Source organism: Macadamia integrifolia, chromosome 1 (assembly GCF_013358625.1).
Source record: "Macadamia integrifolia cultivar HAES 741 chromosome 1, SCU_Mint_v3, whole genome shotgun sequence".
NCBI lineage: Eukaryota > Viridiplantae > Streptophyta > Magnoliopsida > Proteales > Proteaceae > Macadamia > Macadamia integrifolia.
Genome location: NC_056557.1, coordinates 13,346,690 through 13,353,449, shown reverse-complemented (window position 1 = coordinate 13,353,449; position 6,760 = coordinate 13,346,690).

Sequence of the window (6,760 nt, the reverse complement as noted above, 5' to 3'; positions counted from 1 at the left end):
CCCCCCCTCCCCTTTTTTAATGGTTATTTGCATACATAGATACAAGCAAGACAGAGAACTGACTAAGAAAAAGTGATCTTTCCAAACCTTGACTAGCTGGTATAATTAATCAGGGAAGGATTTGAATTTCAAGATACTGTAGCACTATTAAGTATTACATCGAACTCCATTGTCAACAGTAAAATGCTGAAGATGATAGCATCCAGCCTTCTTTTTTTTTTGGTATCCATTTTAATCTGCAATGTGCTTTTCTGTCTTTCTTTGGCATTCTGGAGACCTAGTTGCAGAGATTTGAGTTCCATTCATTGTGGGGAGCCTCCTGGACTTCCACTCATTCGTGCTAATCTAGGACGAATTATTGTCATCTTAATGGAATGGTGATTCAAGTGGATGGAGAGTGGAATGAATTGGAACCGTCTGAGGACATAGGACTGATAATTGTCGTCAACTTTAGTAGTATCTTTCTGTGTACTTCTTCCTCAATTGCCTCTCTAATTCTTTGTGCTGGAGTCTGTGCAGTCACCTGATGGTCCTGAGCTTCTGTTAGAAGAAAGAGGGAGTTTTTTCTATGGTAAGAGTAGGAAATGCAATTTCTGTTCCAGACGGAGCCAAGCCCTGATATCTTTTCGAAGACCTAATAGGCTAGTCTGATTTCCTGGTTTAGGAAGGGTCACATTCAGCCTGAGTCATTTTAACCAATCATAGATTCATTCTTCTTTGTTGGTAAATATACATAGGTTCATTCTCCCTCAGAAATTCTCTCAGCACTGTGGGTTGTTGGGAACAAGTACCAGCAATCAAATGCATTCTTCCATCTAGTCATTGGCACGGACGGCACTCCCACGGTGAATGTTCCTGCCGGAGAATTTCATGTTGCATCATAGGAGTTTCCTTAGGTCGGGGGTTATCAGAACCATACTAACATCCAGCCCCAACAGCTTTTCTCAGGTCTTAGGTTAGAAAATTTTGACCTAAGTTGGGTGAGTCTGCTATTTTTTGGCAACATTTCGGATTTTCAGGTGTGCTTTATGTTCAAAGCTTGTGATTGTAGTTTGATTATTGGTTTAATTTTAAGCAAACTAGAGATTATCCTTTCATTCCAATTATGGTTGATTATTTGGGAATTTTGGTCCATCTGCAATCTCAGCTTCTATGTGGAGCATTCAACTTCCTGCAGGTACAAGGAGGAGATATATCCAAGGAAACTTGTCCATTAAAGGGTTGGTTTGTCATTTTGCTAGGTAATTTTCTTTGATTATGAAATTAAACTTTCAAGAATTTCAGTCAACAATTTTGTCATACTCATATTATTGGAAATGGTCAAAAACCCTAATGAATACACATTATATTTATAACATTTAGAGAAATTAATAATTATAATTCTCCAGTACTATCAAACGTGGAAGGTGTGAAAGATATGACTAAAGACAACTCTTATTTTAGTTAGCAGTTTTAATTTTGAATTAAGTATTTCCATAAATGAGAATTTTGTAGTTTCCTATGCATCTCACAAGTTTCTGTTAGCAATTAATTGATTGCAACGTGTGATCTTAATCATCAAAATTTGACTTTTATATTGGAGAATCTCTTCAAATTTGGAAGGCATTACAACCTCTCCCTCTCTCTTTTTTCTTTTTTTTTTTTCTTTTTTTTTTTTTTTTTTTTTTGAAAATAGAAAATTGAAAATTCAAACTTGAAAGTTTGAATTCTAAGTAAACAGCCATGCTGATAATAATTGATAAACATCTCAAAATGTATCAGGCTTGACTTTCCTTGATCTGTTTTCAATCAGGAGGGACGCGTTTAATTTGATTTAACCTCTTCCTATCGGGGTGTGATTTAGATTGTGATTTTTTTTTTCTTTTTTCCATAAGGACGGTTATCCAGACTTGAATAGCCCCACAAATTTATAGTGACCCCACAACCGTATAAACTAGGTCATATTGAAATTGAGATTGCGAAGAATTCTAACACAGCACTTTGACTACAGATGTGAAAGGGAATGTCTCGCCCTTGATACCTGCCATGTAGCATATGAAGTGGCCAATTCTGAACCGTTGATATTGATACAAATAAACTTAGCTTGCCTTTCTCAATTTTAAATACTAGTAAACTATCGAGCTGATGATAATTAATAAACATGCACTCTCTTTAACAAATAAATAAATAAATTGACTTACCCTTGCATGTTTTCAATCAGGAGAGACTCATATAATTTGATTTAATTTAATAAGAGGAGGTTAGGGATGCCCCAGTTTTTCTGGAGCTAGCGGTTCAATCAATGAAAGGGTATAAGGGATTTTTCCAAAGTGAGGAGGAGAGAGAGAGACTCAAATCTGTGGTATACCGGCGGTATACCCAGTCTTTTCCCTGATTTATTTTAAGGGAGCTAGGATTCATAACACCTGATTTTTATATATTTCTTGACATGCCGTTACTTTTATAATCCAAATTTGATAGGTATATTTTCTACGTTATCATCTAATTATGGCTAAAGTTTATATAGGTTCTAAAACAAATTTGACCAATGTTTGAATGGAAACCAAGGAATATATATTGGGGGAATATAATCATAGACGTTTGGACAGATTGCTTAGAGTTAGGAGATTGGAAGCAATATAACCCAAGGGGATTATACAATTGGTGAGCAACGAACTTGGTACAAGCTGAAAACTCGGACATCCTAAGTTCGACTCCCACTAGACACACCTTGGGCCACTCACACAGGGGTGTTTAGTGTTCTTCACTGCTTTCAGTGAAAGTTGAATGGTTCTCATTCAACCCCGGTATGATCTGATTCATGCGGTTGTGGGGTCAGCATGAGTCAGCAGGACTAGTCAGACAGAAGGCTTCGATACCCGTCGTTAGAAAAAAAAAAAAAAAAAGAGACTGGAAGCAATATGATTATGTATCTGAATGACCATTGGAGTTGTTTCACGTTTTGGATATCAAATTGATGAAAAAGTTATCCCCAATGTTTTGAAACAATATAGAGAATACATCTACTTAGCACATAATTTGGAAAATAGATCTAGGACTGAAAAACTTAGAATGGTTGCAACTCAGAACGTGGACTTGTTTCTAATTTAATTAATCTTTATTATCTTTCTTGTCAGGAAAAAAATATGTGGGAAACCCCATACATGGAGCTAGGAAGGAGCAAGCAATAGAGATAGATCACCAGATTTGAGTAGTAAACCATTCACATTCCCATTCCCATTCATTTTTCCAACTCATGAAAAATAAATAGAAAAGTATATGGTCGGTTCTAGTGTGGTAGAAATTCTCTTAATTTTATTCAAATAAATTATGGTGAATTGTTATTATCACAAAGTTCTGTTATTTTCCGAAATGTGACAATATATTTATTCTACCAAGTGGACAAATGATATATCCATTCCGATTTGCAGATGGACAGGATATGGTATAGGTCATCCATGTTTCAAATTTTAGAGCCTAGTTCAATCAAGGGATTTTCTTATTGAATCTTCTCTAAGGTGTCAAATAATTTGTAATTTTTTTTTATTATTATTATTTTAAAGAGTATATTAAATCTTGCATTAAAATGACTTTCAATTTTTTGAAACTGTTTCTTACCCTTGCATTAAATAACTTTTGGGAAGCAGTCAAGAGGCAATTAAAAGGAGGTGTCAACATCAAATTCTAAATATAGCTATAGAGGTGTCATTTTGACAGCCCTTAATCGAATACCTCATTTTGTAGTGGCATATATTCTGCACACACACACACACACACACACACATATATATATATATATATATATACTAGTATTTTAGACATTATTGTCTACCCCATTTAGTTGGAATAAGACTAAGTTGGCTTTTTTTTGTAAATTGATTTGGGAGTTTCCTTGATTCGGGACAAGCTTCGTGAAAGTCATTTGAGATTGTATGATCATGTTCAATGAAGGCCTTGGGATGCTCCAATAAAGATGAGTGATAAGATTCAGGTGTTAAGAGTTAAAAGAGCTAGGTAGGGGCCTAAAATAACCATAGGAGTAGTGAGTAACGATATGCAAAGTTTAGGTCTTGATTCTAATATGACTTCACATATAACTATTTATAGGGAAAAGATCCAAGTAGCCGACCCCATTTAGGTAGGATGTTTTTAAGGTCTTGTTGTGGTCTTTTCTTTTTACCTTTATGTATTTATTTAGTTTTTTTTCTCTTTCTTTCTTTCTTTCTTTCTTTCTTTCTTTCTTTCTTTTTTTTTTCTCTCTCACAAATCCATGTAGTTTGCTCCATTTAATTGCGAAAAGATTGAATTGCCATCATTGTCATTCTCCCAACTCTGATTGGAAACAGACAATATATTTCAAGTAAGTGCATGAAAGAACCTTCCCTGGGTCACCCCGCCTCTCCCTCAGGATGCCCATGTGCTTGCTCCCATTAGTTCTGCATTGATGCAGAGGCCACGTACGTAGCCCAGCAGCAAACCCCTTAGGAGGTCCTAGACTGATGCCAGGACCATGCAACCCGGCAGCAAACCCCTTTCCTAAGAAGAATTGAAGCAGTATCATCCACGAGCTCAAGTCTGGGTCAGTGTGGACAAGTTCAAAGACATCACTTTTACCAATGGAGCTGCTACCTCTAATTGACACCAGATTTTGACACACGAGAGGATAAGGAAGGGAGTGTTCATCTATTGGTAATTGTAGATCTCTACTGCAGGATTCGTTCTCCACAAGCCTTCCCCACTTCTTGTGCTCCTCCCACATGTTTTTGAGGTTTTTTTATTTTAATATTACACTCTGAAGTCTAAATGTTAATCCATAATTAGTTTTTTTTTTAATCAATAGAAAATCTCTTTGATTAAGATTAAACTCTCTCTCTCTCTCCCCATAAAATGGTGACCTATGTGTTTTTTTTAAATAGTTGCATCTTCTAATGAATTGGATTAAATTGTCTTCATTCAAAAGATGTATTTTTAACTTTAATTTTTATGAAAATCCTCACATAAGTTTGTTTTTATTGCTTCTCGAGCATCTCGCAGATTTCTTGTTAGTGTAAACTGTAACATTTAATCTTTAGATTATTTTCTTAATCTGAATCAACTCTATTAACTCCTCTGGCCTGTATATACCTTGGCATATTAAAAATGAAATGAGACACCCTTCATTGTGCTTTTCAAAATCCAAAAGAGAGTAACATATAATCTTTAATCTTTTTCTTGATCTGAATGAACTTATATTAACTCCTTTGGCCTCTATATACCTCGGCAGACTGACAATGACATGAGACACCCTTCCTTGCGCTTTTCAAAAATCCAAAGGAGAGTGAGCAACAATAGAGACACAACCTGATCAAAGCTCAGTAATAATAGAGAAGGACAAGCATAGTCTATAAGAGATTATAATGTAGGTCACCGACACAATTATTTTTCAATCACTTGGGTATAGTTGTGTTAATGCTACTTATGCCCCCTACCTATGACATCGATGTCTAATCAGTATGTCTAATGACTAGGTGCTCTCTGGCTTGGTGGGATGATCACAATCATTCGAGTGTAATCTTAGTAGTGTTGATATATACTTGGGTAGAAGTCACTTTTAAAAACTCCCTAGAGAGAGTGTTCAAGTCCTTCGACTAGGTTCTTTTAGGTTTATTGGGATGATCATACACAATTAGAGCGTATGAATAGAATAAAAAAAAGTTGTTAATAGTGTTGGTATTATGGGTAGAACTCACCCTTAAAACCTATCCATTGAGGAGAGAGTGTTCAAGTCCTCCAACTAGGTGTTTTCAGGCTTGATGCGATGATCATGACCATTCATGCATAATTAATAGAACCAATTATGTCAATAGTGAACTCACACTTGAAACCTACCCATTAAAAAGAGAGTGCTCTAGTCCTTCGATTAGGTGTTCGATCCCAGGCTTGAAGAATGAGATGATCACAATTCACAACCATTTGAGCATAATTTATAGAACTAACTATGTTAATAGTGTTGGTATTTTGGTTAGAACTCACCCCTTAAAACCTAAGTATTAAGGAAAAAGTGCTCAACTACTTAAAAACTTTCACCTCAAATTACTCACATGTGGGGTAAGCTCATTTTACATGAAATCCCAACAGTTAACATGTTTGATCACTCTTTGAGTGATGTGATTTTGGAACGAATGGAGAGTCATGATTATGTCCTACCATTTTGAGGATTTTTTTTTTTTTTTTTTTTTTTTTGTGAAAACCATTTTGTGTCATTTCATTGTATTGATTTGGTAGATCATGAGAGATCCATCTTATACACAATAATGCTCTAAATGGGCTCTCTTTCATGTGCATCTCCACATGCTTGAAGGCCTGAAACAAAGTTATAATAGAAATGTAGGGTTGTGTCGGCTGAAACTTATACAACTCTATCTAAAGAAATTTTCTTTACATGTGATTTCCCATGTGATAACTTTTTTCTAAGGGCTCACAATGCATTAAATTTGGAGACTTTATATAATAAATAATAGTTTAAATTTTTGGAACCAATGAAAGGGAGTATTGCAGTGGTCCCAATTGTCACTACCAGAACTGAACCATGATGACCCGGTTAAACCATTAGGTTGACTATCTCGGTTGGTTAATTTTAATTGGATCAGCTTATGGGTAGGAAATTTGTAATAAACTTGAACCACTTGATGAATTCCGTAAAACATGGGTCCTACACATCTTGGGCCCCATGACCCATGTTTGGTGGCATCCTATCAAATGGTTCTCAGTACTGTTGCAAAGTGAGTACCCAAAAAAAAAA